Below are 15,160 nucleotides of genomic sequence, written 5' to 3'. Positions count from 1 at the left end.
TCTCATAAATATACGTCCCATGCATAGAGACAAAATATCATTCATATGGATTGAACACCTGGTAACCGACATTAACAAGATGCATATAAGAATATCCCCATCATTCCGGGATCCTCCTTCGGATATGATATAAATTTCGAAGTACTAAAGCATCCGGTACTTTGGATGGGGTTTGTTAGGCCCAATAGATCTATCTTTAGGATTCGCGTCAATTAGGGTGTCTGTTCCCTAATTCTTAGATTACCAGACTTAATAAAAAGGGGCATATTCGATTTCGATAATTCAACCATATAATGTAGTTTCAATTACTTGTGTCTATATCGTAAAACATTTATAAAAGCAGCGCATGTATTCTCAGTCCCAAAAATATATATATAAAGGGAGTAATGAAACTCACGCATATAAATATTGTAAAACAGTTAATAAAGTATTTGCATGTATTCTCAGCCCAAAAATGTAAAGAGTAAAAAGGGGCAAATGAAACTCACACATATAAATATTGTAAAACATTTAATAAAGCATTTGCATGTATTCTCAGCCCAAAAACGTAAAGAATAAAAGGGATCAAATGAAACTCACCTAATGTATTTTGTAGTAAAAATACATATAGTGACATTAACAACTGAACAAAAGCAGGGTTGGCCTCGGATTCACGAACCTATATCATTTGTATATTCATTAATATATATATAATCGTAATCGAATAAATATTTATATTATTATTAGTGATGTAAATTATATATTTAATAAGTTATAAGTTTCATTATTTATTTATATATTTTCTTTTTATATAAATAGAGATTTAATATAGTTAACTTATGTAATTTAAAGATATTTTTATATATAAGAATCTTTATGTTTATACTTATAATTTCAACAATATAAATAAAACTTTCATTTTTATGTTCATAGATTATTTTAATAATAATAATATAGATAATTATAATAATAATATTGATATCTTTTAAGAATTACAAAGAGATAACTTTAGTAAAAATTAATATTAATGATAATACTTTTAGTAATAACAATACTAATATTGAAAGCTCGTGTTAAATATAAATGACAATCTTTATAATAATAATAATACTATCAATAATAATACAATGATAATAGCACTAATATTAATAATTTTTGTAATGATTATACTAATAATTCTTAAGTGATAATACTAGTAATAACTATGATAATATCATAGTTACATTAATAATAATAATAATCATATAATTAATGCTAATAACTAACATAATAATGGTATTTAACAATAATAATTAATAGTAATAATCAAAATAATCAATTATGAAAATGATAATAATAATAATTATTATAATTCTAATAAGGATAACATTAATAAATAATCATAATTATAATAATAATTATAATAATAATAATAATAATAATAATAATAATAATAATAATAATAATAATAATAATAATAATAATAATAATAATAATAATAATAATAATAATAATAATAATAATAATAATAATAATAATAATAATAATAATAATAATAGTAATAATAATAATAATAATAATAATAATAATAATAATAATAATAATAATAATAATAATAATAATAATAATAATAATAATAATAATGAAAAACTACCTTTAAGGCTAAAAAGTTAATAAACTGCCCAGGCCAGGACTCAAACCCGCAACCTCTCGATACTCGTTAACACTCTTAGCCAGTGGACCATGTATGTTTATCTGACTTTATTCCGTCTCAGTATATATTAAACCCTTATATTTCCGACTTCATCTTCTTTCTCTTTTTTTTTTTTTTGTTTCAATCGACCAAAATATTTAGAACATCACAACCACGATTTTGAGACTTTAAATAATCATAAACAATCAATATCGAGTATTTGTATTAGCATAAAACGAGAAAAGAAAAAAAATGGAAACAGACCTACTGCAGTCGCTGTTTACTTTTGAAAAAAAATTGATTTTGCTTGTGATCACGTATTAGGCTATGAATCTAACATGAAATAGTTTAGAAAACATTTGTAGAAACATTCTAAATCATCAATTTAACTTGAATCTAAACAGATAATACGAATTTGATCGAAGAACGAATGTTGACTTTTTGAAATTAAAACTTTGACTTTAAAATTAGAAATTGATAGATAAAATTGGAACTTGATACTTTCCAGATAGGTTAAGTAAATGATTTAGAATGTAACTGCATTAACACATTTTGAAGTTTGGTTAGAAATTGAAGTATTCGAATATTGAAAAATAAACAGGGCAGTTAGTTGTTGTTCTTCCTCTAAAAAAAATATGATAATTATAAGCTGTTTAAAGGTTTTTGGAAGTGGTATTTGATGATGTAAATTCGTAATACCTCACTTAACAACAAAATTGAATTCGTTTGTAGTAAAAGAGATTGACAGAAGGTACCAATTAAGAACAGGAAAATTGGATAAAAAAATAAAAAGTAGAAAGGTGCTGCTAAATGATTTTGGCTACATCTGTTTGTTTTCAAGTCTTAGTACAGAATTTAGATTAGTAATAGAGTCAGGAACAATTGTAGGATCGTGATATGCAACTAGCTGTAAGAATTCTATCTTTAATTATAAATTATATTCAACTTCTATAATTAATTAAGCATTATATATAAATATTAATTCTAATAATGTTAATAATAATTATATTACAATAATAATAATAAATAATAATAATACTAGTTAATAATAATTATTAGTAACAATACAGATTTTAATTAATAGGAAATACCATTAATAATAAAAATAATAATTATTAATACTAATATTAACATTAAAAATAACAATGATAATAATAATTTTTATTAATCATTTTAATAAAGATAATAATAATAATAACAATATTGATAATATTATTAATAATTTGATAATGTTGTTAATAACAATATTGATAGTTATATTAATCTTAATACTTACAATATAACAAATTATATATAACAAATTTCATATTACATTATTAATATTACTAATAATACTAATGTTATTAATGATAAGAATGTAATAATAATATAACAACTATAATTAACTTGTAATTACATTTACTATTTTAATGCTACGATTTACTATTTATGCAATGTTTACTATATATATATATATATATATATATATATATATATATATATATATATATATATATATATATAATTGAGTATTTATACATTATATATATATTACAATATACATTCAATTATACATAAAATCATATCTATTTATACATAGATTCATCTTAACATAATTATTTCGTATTTTGTTTACGTATTTAATTCTAATTGATTAAAGGGTATTTTTATTAATTTAAAATTTTATATATTCATTTATATTTATATTTATATCTATATATGTATTTACATAATTATTTACACATAGTTGTTCGTGAATCGCCGGGATTAATCAAAGGTCAAATGTATGCATGAACACAGCTCAAAGTTCTTGAGATTCAGTTTAATAGACTTTGCTTATCGTGTTGAAACCATGTTAAAATCAAGTTTAAATTTGGTCGGAAATTCCCGGGTCATCACAGTACCTACCCGTTAAAGAAATTTCGTCCCGAAATTTGAGTGAGGTGGTCATGGCTAACAATAAAAATATTTTCATGATGAATATGAGTTGATGAATAGAGTTTTATCATCATTGAGTAATGCGGATAAAATAATTCGATTATTCGAAGAGTAAGAATGACGCTATCACAAACGAGTGAAATAAATAAATGCAGATTCGTCTTGTCTGGTGACGTTGTGACAAACGGGAGATTTCCAACCAAATTTAAACTTTAATCTTTATATGTTTCCGACACGATAAGAAATATTTGTTAAGTTAAATTTCAAGAATTTTAAACTATGTTCATACATTCATTCAACCTCGACCAAGTTCCAACAATTCACGAACCATTAAACGAATATGATTATATATATGTATATGTGTATATATATTATAACTTGAAACGTAAACAAAATATTAGATTAAATACTTTATATGATTGTATCTGTTTCAAAATATTTATCAATGAAATTAGAAGATAAGATCAAATGATTGAATTATCAGATATATTGAATTATGATTACAAGTCTCTGTTGAAAGGCCCACGTTGATTTGAGAAATCTTTCCATTTTAACAATATTCGGAAAATGGTAAAGTGATTTATAAATAAGAACAAATTGTCAATTATTGAGAACTAGACAAAGAATAGTGGAATCTCATAAAGACTCGATTGATCTATTTAGTTTCAAACGTACAAAAACGTTTTCAGTTTAAAAAGAACTTTATTATTAAAACGTATATAACTTTTATAAATATCTAGAACCACTTTTGACAACTCATTACTTAACTAGTATGATAAAGATAACGATATTTATATTTTATTTTATTTAATATATATAACGATTTAAATTAATATTATATATATTTATATGCGTATTATACGTACATAGTTTTATACTTTTACTATACTTAAACTTTACCTTTACTTTATTTTTACTTTACTTTAACTTTAATAATTCACTTTAATAATTCATACTTTAATAATTCATACTTTAATAATTCATACTTTAATAATTCACTTTAATAATTCATACTTTAATAATTCACTTTAATAATTCATACTTTAATAATTCACTTTAATAATTCATACTTTAATAATTCACTTTAATAATTCAAAAATCTATTATAAATAGAATTCAATAGGTTTCATTATTTCATAGAAACTTGAAAATATTTTTCTCTAAACTCTCTCAATCGATTTACATATATATATTTACTCCGTATTATTTCAAGATATTATTAGTATACATAAAATATTACGACGGAGTGCTGTCCGAGTGATTTCAAAATTGTTTTTCGAGTAGGATAGAATTAAGGAAATTATGGGTTATAGCTATGGAGGTGATTGAGTATGGTTCATGGGTATGCTCGTGAGGTCAATATAGTGTTTATCATTTCCGTTGCGTCTACGTACCTTTCCTGCAATATTGAATCTCAATATTGATACGTGAGTACTCATAATTTAACTTTTACATACTAATAGTGTATCCTTGACTAGTGCTCGAGTATTTAGGATTATGCATGCTTGTACATTTGATATTGCCCTTAGACAGGTTAGGTTGAATCTTAAATTAGTTACACTTACGGTTGAGATAAGGTATAAGATATGCATGTCCTTGGAAAGCTAGCGAAAAATTAAGAACTTTTCCTTTAGATATCGAATGGTTTCGATGAACGGATTAGAAGTTATAATCAATTGAATTTTTTATATTTTTATTAAAAATGATTATTATTATCGTCGTTTTTATCGTCGTTCTAGTTTTATCTTATTATTATCATTATTATTATCTTTATCAATAAAAGGGATTTATCATTAAAAATTGTTATTTTTTATTATTATTACTATCGTTATTATCGTTAAAGTTATAATTAGTATTATTATTATTATCAAATTATTATTATTATTATTATTATTATTATTATTAGTATTATTATTATTATTATTATTATTATTATTATTATTATTATTATTATTATTATTATCATTATTAATATGTATATCATTATTTAAAAATGGTTATTGTTATTGTTATTATTATTATTACTATTACTATATTATCATTAAGATAATTATTAGTATTATCGTTAATAATGTTATAGTAACTATCATTATTAATATTAGTGTAATTAAAATAAATATTTGTAACACCTAATTATTTTGATTACTATTATTATCATTATTATGAACACGATATAAAAGACGATTAAAAGCTATTAAACGAAACGATTAGGAAATAATGAGTAAGAGTATCATGATGAAATTAAAATATTATGAGATATTGATTTAGATAAAATTATCGTTCTTATTATTATTATCATTACTATTATTATTAAAAGTATCGTTAGTATTAAAACTATCATTTTAACAAAAAATATCATTTTAATAGAAATGTCATTGTTACTCTAAAATATCATTATTATTATTATTTTAAATAGAATTATTATTTTAAAGATAATATTAAAAATTATCGTAAATATTAAAGTTATCATAATTAGAATTATCGTTTTATCATAATGTCATCTTAGTAATTATAAATATTGATATTTTTATAATAATAATTATTATTACAAAATAATATAACTTTTATTTACTATCATTATAGATATTATTTTATCAAATAAATATATGATACAAACATATTTTACTACGTGTAATAACTTACTTTAATAATACCTATCATATTATCTTTATAATATTAAATGAACCCTATAAATTTTATTACTTAATATATATAAAAGTATATTTTATTATATAAATTTAATATAAAATTTTATTTATTAATAAATAAATTATATTATTTACTCTAATAAATCTTTTAAAAATATTTAAAAATATAAAAGGACGATATTTAAACTATATATTAATCATGTATAGATTTTTGAAAATTATTTTGAGTCAAATTTACTTTTGTTGACTTTTGCATATTAGTCTCGAGCATTAGGATAGTGGTACCCTATGACTTGACCTAATTTGTTAGACAAATATTGACCAACACATAAATATATATAATTAATTTAGGTTCGTGAATCCGAGGCCAACCTTGCACTTGTTCAATGACGTTATATGTATTTTTACTACGAAATACAGTATGGTGAGTTTCATTCGATCCCTTTTACTCTTTACATTTTTGGGACTGAGAATACATGCGTTGTTTTTTTACAATTGCTTTATTAACTGCTTTTGAAATATATCTTGAATTGAGAATACATGCAAATGCTTTATTAATCGTTTTACAATAATTATATGCGTGAGTTTCATTTGCCTTTTTACCCTTTATATTTTTGGGACTGAGAATACATGCGCTTTTATAAATGTTTGACGAAATAGACACAAGTAATTGAAACTACATTCTATGGTTGAATTATCGAAATCGAATATGCCCCTTTTTATTAAAGTCTGGTAATCTAAGAATTAGGGAACAGACACCCTAATTGACGCGAATCCTAAAGATAGATCTATTGGGCCTAACAAACCCCATTCAAAGTACCGGATGCTTTAGTACTTCGAAATTTATATCATGTCCGAAGGAGGATCCCAGAATGATAGGGGATATTCTTATCTGTATCTAGTTAATGTCGGTTACCAGGTGTTCACCATATGAATGATTATTTTTGTCTCTATGCATGGGACGTATATTTATGAGAACTGGAAATGAAATTCTTGTGGTCTATTAAAATGATGGAAATAAATGATTATGATAAACTAATGAACTCACCAACCTTTTGGTTGACACTTTAAAGCATGTTTATTCTCAGGTGTTAAAGAAATCTTCCGCTGTGCATTTGCTCATTTTAAAGATATTACTTGGAGTCTTTCATAGCATATTTCGAAGAACGTTGCATTCGAGTCATTGAGTTCATCAAAGATTATTATTAAATCAATTTATAGTTGGATAGTGGATATTATGAAATGGTATGCATGCCTGTCAATTTTCGATGTAAAGAAAGTTTGTCTTTTAAAAACGAATGCAATGTTTGTAAAATGTATCATATAGAGGTCAAATACCTCGCAATGTAATCAACTATTGTGAATCGTTTATAATGTATATGAACGGGTCCTTTCAGTTGGTATCAGAGCGGTGGTCTTAGCGAACCAGGTCTGCATTAGTGTGTCTAACTGATAAGTCGATAGGATGCATTAGTGAGTCTGGACTTCGACCGTGTCTGCATGTCAAAAGTTTTGCTTATCATTTTGTGTCGAAAATTAACTACTTATCATCCTCAGGAAATTACATGCTTATCATTTTTAGTCTAAGACACGTCTTGCTGCATTGATTGCATGAATAGTGTATAGACAAAAATTCATATCTTAGCATATCTGCTAAATCATATCTTATCGTATCTGTTACTTTAAACCTTGCCTGACATATCCCGCAAAGTCCTCCGTAATCTACGAAATCTTTTGATCTATATATATATATATATATATATATATATATATATATATATATATATATATATATATATATATATATATATATATATATATATATATATATATATATATATATTCTATGTAATTAGAATACCATCCGTTAGCCAAAATCATTTCATATCGAAAAAAACATCCTTTATCCAATCGTACGAAATGGAATTCGTCATCAGTTCAAGTCACTCAGATTCTGAAATGGAATCCCATTCAAGCTCCGAAAGCAGTGTGACCAGAATAGATCAACCAATCAGTCATCACCTATTCTGAATGAATTGGGGATGGGTTCGTAGCCTCCTCAATAATTGGAGACAAGAAGAAGGTGATCCCTTCCATCCACCACATTGCCCTCTTGACGAAGAACCTGAAGCACTTACTGGAGAACCTGTCCGAAACACCATTTTCTCGCTCATTTCCAGAGTATCTCGTCACGATTATATATTACATCAAATTTTAGAGTTTATTTATCCTCTCGTCCGAACCGACAATCACCCCGGTGTAATAGAAGAAGTCAACGAGCTTCGCGCTCGGGTAGTGGCTTTGGAGAATATGGTGTAGAGATTACAAACACCAGCAGCAGCATCAGCAGCATAACCAGTACCACCATTATCAACGCCAACAGTACCATTACCACCTCCAACCACAACCGCGTCGTAAACCTTAACTTCACAATCTGTCCCATGAGCATCAACGTCATACGCACCATAGATACCAAGGAGTACCAGCAACAATAACTGACGAAGTATTAATTCATAACTTCATTAGAGAAACATTCCGCGGCGATTACGTAATCTCTAAAGTCTTAGAGATTATCTAATCTAGCCCTATCCATAAATCAGTTAAGCGAACCAAAATGATAGAAGGAAGAGTAGAAACCCTGACAAAAATGGTGTGTGATTAACAAGCTAAACTTGCTTTACCAACAGCATCAACAGTACCGTCAGCGTTACCAGCATCGTCAGTACAGTCAACATCCGAATCAACAACACCGATAACATCACAAACTCCGTCAGTTCAAGAATCACTGTGGACATCATTACGAATCAATAACGTGTATATTGTATCAACGAGTTATGAAGAATTAACTCATTCCGTCAGAAGAAATTATATGTATATTATATATATATATATATATATATATATATATATATATATATATATATATATATATATATATGTATATTTTGAAATAAATCTTTCCGTGCTAAGCTATTGTGTGTGAATCTTAACTACTCAGTTAATTAATATTACAAATATGCAATAATGTACGTCCTTCGTCCGCAACTTAACCAGCGTTAACTATAATCTCTGTCGCAATTCAACAAATTCCAATTCATAATAAATCAAGTATATATTTGATTTTACACTTTCATCATCGATGTACCCGAAACTTTTCATATAACATCATTCGTACTTTGCGAAATTCACAAGAATTCCACGAACCGAACATCATACATCAACAAATAACGAAGTATTGATTCATAATTTCAATGTTATTAAAGAAATACTGCGTAAAAGTTATGTACTTTTTAAAGCCTTTAGGGAATATTCAATTCTAGTTTCAACCATAAATCAAATGAGTTTAATTTAATATTAACTCATTAAATCTATGTTACATCTGAAGAACATATACATATATATATTTTCATAAAGACTGTAATAAAATTCTTTTGTACAAAATATTAATTGTGAAATTTTTTTTTAACGGGTAGGTAATACCCGAGAGATATATAAATTCATAATTAATATGTTACATTCTTCGAATCTGATTCAGAAAATTATCCATTATACTCCCTACTTTCACAACAATATACATTCTTTTATAGAAATCAAAACAACCATACTCATTCAAAATTTAATTACATATTCTGATTTTGAAATCTCAAAATTCAACTTGAGATATGACCAAAATCATCACTCTTAGATCCTTACATCTTTCACAAGCTATATTTTGACTTCAAAACTGTGTTAGAATATCAAATGTATATTAACGATTACAATCTGTGTTCAAACCCTTCGAAAATTTCTGAAGACACTTCGAATGATGAGCAATCGAGATGATGATCCAACCACATGTTACCCACAGTTATGTACCTAAAAAACTCTTGAAACAAAAGTAAAAGTTTAAACAACGTATCCGCGTCAGATTCTTTGGCATTTATTAGCAAAAATAACTTTGCGACTCCTATTCAAAGTAGCCAGTTTTGTCACAACTCCAGCAAGTCAACTTCAACTTTTCAGTCAGACTAACCTTATTATAACCTTGAGATATACACCATCGTTACCAGTGAACCTTTTACATTCCACCACATTATTAACAGATGTACCAACAACTTCATTACCCTTTGACTTTAGCCTCTCCAAAAAGTCATTATAATTATTCATTGAAACTCCATCATTTACTCATTCGCATCTTGTAATGAGAATTTCCATACGAATCATTGGGAATTAGCAATCAGTATTTTGAAATCTCGCAGCATGTCTACGCCAATAGTTATATGTGTATATATAACGTCTATCTTCTGGACTTAATTTGAATGTGAAGTTTCTGAAAAACACTCCGAACTACGAATTGGTTCTCAGAAAATGGAAAAAATGATGATGAAGCAGCAAAAACTATAAGCGACTTTAAACGGTAAAAGCTGGATGATAATGATGAAATGTGCTGGCAAAGCACAGAAAAAGAGAAGTTTTGGAACTGGAAAACGGATTGAGCAAAGTAGGAAGGAGGCTGTGGACAAATTACAAAGACTGAACCTGACTTTAAAGGAACCAAATGATTCAGTACCTGCTGAAGTCATTAACGAATACCTTGCTCCTAACTCTAAACCCCTGCGGACAATATTCTTCATCATCCTCTGATATTAGAAATTCTAAAATATCATCATATCTTTCATTATAAATATCCTCAATATTTCTGAAGATATTTTCTTAATTTTTCTTATTTGAAATCATTTACCTCTTCGCACTATCTGTATTACATCATAAAAGAAACTATTTTAGTTTCTAAATTCTGAAACATTCAAGTTTAAAATAGGAATATTTTAAAGTAGTGTTGGGAACTGAAGCATGAATTAGTATAATATAATGACACTTGATCAATGTGATTATATTACAGTAAGTCATGCTGAGTTTCTAAATGGAACGTGATGATTCACAGATCATAACATCATCATGTGCCATGTTATATGACTCTTGTATTCTATTTAACCTCTAAAATATCAAGAAAATATTTCTTGATGATTCGGCCTTTTTCAAGGTATTCTAGTAATTTGACAAGTCAAGATCGTGCCATCACAATTTCCTTCCTAGAACATTAACAATGTTCATTCCGAAATTCATATCTGTGAATTCTGGACCATTACAAGCGGTGCTTAATCGCAAGAAGAAGAAACGAAAGGACAAAACTCCGAAATAGAAATTGGGGTATAAATTGCAGCAAATAAAAGAGAGCATTAATTGTGAATGATAATGATTATAGAAGACAGAAGCAGAGACTTTGAAATATAAGGGAACATATAAAGCCCAACGACAAAGCAGAAATTATAAACCATATATATCGATGCATATAGCAATATAAAGACACAGGAGAACTAGAAACACTATAAACCTAAGAGTATAGTAGAAGTAAATAGATTCTTCCGGCGGTAGATGAAAAAGAATAATGACCGATATGAAAGTTAGAAGTATATCGAGAATCAGAACTGGATGGAGCATATTGATGAATACTTTAAAATATGAGTTGAGGGGGAAAGAATAGAAGGTGATGAAACATGACTAGGAACTTAGAAATCAATAGATTTAACTCACACAATGGCGGAATAAGTGAATCAAACCCTCTAGTGAATAGGTTAAGTTTTTTTTTTATTAATTTAGTCAAATCACAACTAAATCAAGTGTGATTAGATCAACACCTAGAGCTATTATTCACCACCTGGGTGATTTGGACTGAGAGAGAATCGGAGGAGCTCACTAGATCTAAGTGTGTGTAACAAATGAGAGGCTTAACCTAAAATGAAGAACATAAGACTTTATATACCCCTGCTGTTGACTCACCTATACGATTCATTCATCACACGTACGAGTTGGCTTCATCAGCCGTACGGGTGATCACTCACTCGTGTATTTTCATTTAGGTTGTAATTGTGACTTAGCTCAGCATCAACCGTGCATATGAGCCTGTCATCCATACTAGTGAGGCTTCACTCGTACGTCTGACTAAGTCTAACATAGTCAAACATCTAAATCTCATTCCTGTAGTTCCTATAACCACATACAAACACGGATAGGATAATAACAAGCAACCATGGTGGCCTATAAACTGTTGTACCTGCAATGGACGTGGGTAGATGTCTAGGGGCTTGCATAAAATGCATCAACAGATGGTGTGAGTTGTAAGGAAACGAAGGAGGTGAATTTATAAGAAAATCTTCGACAGAACAATTAAAATGGACGATCGCATTTAAAGCGGATCCTAATTCCCTTGATTACCGGAGAGTCAAATCTTATTAAGAAGATTTTCTTCAAATCCCTTGAAATCTGGGAATCAATCATATCTACGTCAAATGATAAGATGAATCTACACTTACTCATTTCACTCTTCTATGTTAGCTTCATTCGTACTCTTCATATAAATGGATTGTTTATCCAAATTATTCGCTGATGATAAAACTCTAATTTTCAGCCCGTATGCATCATGAAAACATACTTATTATCATTCACGACCTTTCCACTCAAATTTCGGGACGAAATTTCTTTAACGGGTAGGTACTGTGACAACCCGGAGATTTCCAACCAAATTTAAACTTTAATCTTTATATGTTTCCAACACGATAAGCAATATTTGTTAAGTTAAATTTCAAGAATTTTAAACTATGTTCATACATTCATTTAACCTCGACCAAGTTCCAACAATTCACGAACCATTAAACGAATATGATTATATATATGTATATGTATATATATATTATAACTTGAAACGTAAACAAAATATTAGATTAAATACTTTATATGATTGTATCTGTTTCAAAATGTTTATCAATGAAATTAGAAGATAAGATCAAATGATTGAATTATCAGATATATTGAATTATGATTACAAGTCTCTGTTGAAAGGCCCACGTTGATTTGAGAAATCTTTCCATTTAAACAATATTCGGAAAATTGTAAAGTGATTTATAAATAAGAACAAATTGTCAATTATTGAGAACTAGACAAAGGATAGTGGAAGATTGAATCTCATAAAGACTCGATTGATCTATTTAATTTCAAACGTACACAAACGTTTTCAGTTTAAAAAGAACTTTATTATTAAAACGTATATAACTTTTATAAATATCTAGAACCACTTTTGACAACTCATTACTTAACTAGTATGATAAAGATAACGATATTTATATTTTATTTTATTTAATATATATAACGATTTAAATTAATATTATATATATTTATACGCGTATTATACGTACATAGTTTTATACTTTTACTATACTTAAACTTTACCTTTACTTTATTTTTACTTTACTTTAACTTTAATAATTCACTTTAATAATTCATACTTTAATAATTCATACTTTAATAATTCATACTTTAATAATTCAATTTAATAATTCATACTTTAATAATTCACTTTAATAATTCATACTTTAATAATTCACTTTAATAATTCATACTTTAATAATTCACTTTAATAATTTAAAAATCTATTATAAATAGAATTCAATAGGTTTCATTATTTCATAGAAACTTGAAAATATTTTTCTCTAAACTCTCTCAATCGATTTACATATATATATTTACTCCGTATTATTTCAAGATATTATTAGTATACATAAAATATTACGACGGAGTGCTGTCCGAGTGATTTCAAAATTGTTTTTCGAGTAGGATAGGATTAAGGAAATTATGGGTTATAGCTATGGAGGTGATTGAGTATGGTTCATGGGTATGCTCGTGAGGTCAATATAGTGTTTATCATTTCCGTTGCGTCTACGTACCTTTCCTGCAATATTGAATCTCAATATTGATACGTGAGTACTCATAATTTAACTTTTACATACTAATAGTGTATCCCTGACTAGTGCTCGAGTATTTAGGATTATGCATGCTTGTACTTTTGATATTGCCCTTAGACAGGTTAGATTGAATCTTAAATTAGTTACACTTACGGTTGAGATAAGGTATAAGATATGCATGTCCTTGGAAAGCTAGCGAAAAATTAAGAACTTTTCCTTTAGATATCGAATGGTTTCGATGAACGGATTAGAAGTTATAATTAATTGAATTTTTGATATTTTTATTAAAAATGATTATTATTATCGTCGTTTTTATCGTCGTTCTAGTTTTATCTTGTTATTATCATTATTATTATCTTTATCAATAAAAGGGATTTATCATTAAAAATTGGTATTTTTTATTATTATTACTATCGTTATTATCGTTAAAGTTATAATTAGTATTATTATTATTATCAAATTATTATTATTATTATTATTATTATTATTATTATTAGTATTATTATTATTATTATTATTATTATCATTATTAATATGTATATCATTATTTAAAAATGGTTATTGTTATTGTTATTATTATTATTACTATATTATCATTAAGATAATTATTAGTATTATCATTAATAATGTTATAGTAACTATCATTATTAATATTAGTGTAATTAAAACAAATATTTGTAACACCTAATTATTTTGATTACTATTATTATCATTATTATGAACACGATATAAAAGACGATTAAAAGCTATTAAACGAAACGATTAGGAAATAATGAGTAAGAGTATCATGATGAAATTAAAATATTATGAGATATTGATTTAGATAAAATTATCGTTCTTATTATTATTATCATTACTATTATTATTAAAAGTATCGTTAGTATTAAAACTATCATTTTAACAAAAAATATCATTTTAATAGAAATGTCATTGTTACTCTAAAATATCATTATTATTATTATTTTAAATAGAATTATTATTTTAAAGATAATATTAAAAATTATCGTAAATATTAAAGTTATCATAATTAGAATTATCGTTTTATTATAATGTCATCTTAGTAATTATAAATATTGATATTTTTATAATAATTATTATTATTACAAAATAAAACAACTTTTATTTACTATCATTATAGATATTATTTTATCAAATAAATATGTGATACA

The sequence above is a fragment of the Rutidosis leptorrhynchoides genome, chromosome 2, assembly GCF_046630445.1.
Source record: "Rutidosis leptorrhynchoides isolate AG116_Rl617_1_P2 chromosome 2, CSIRO_AGI_Rlap_v1, whole genome shotgun sequence".
Lineage (NCBI taxonomy): Eukaryota > Viridiplantae > Streptophyta > Magnoliopsida > Asterales > Asteraceae > Rutidosis > Rutidosis leptorrhynchoides.
Note: the sequence above shows the minus strand (reverse complement) of the source record.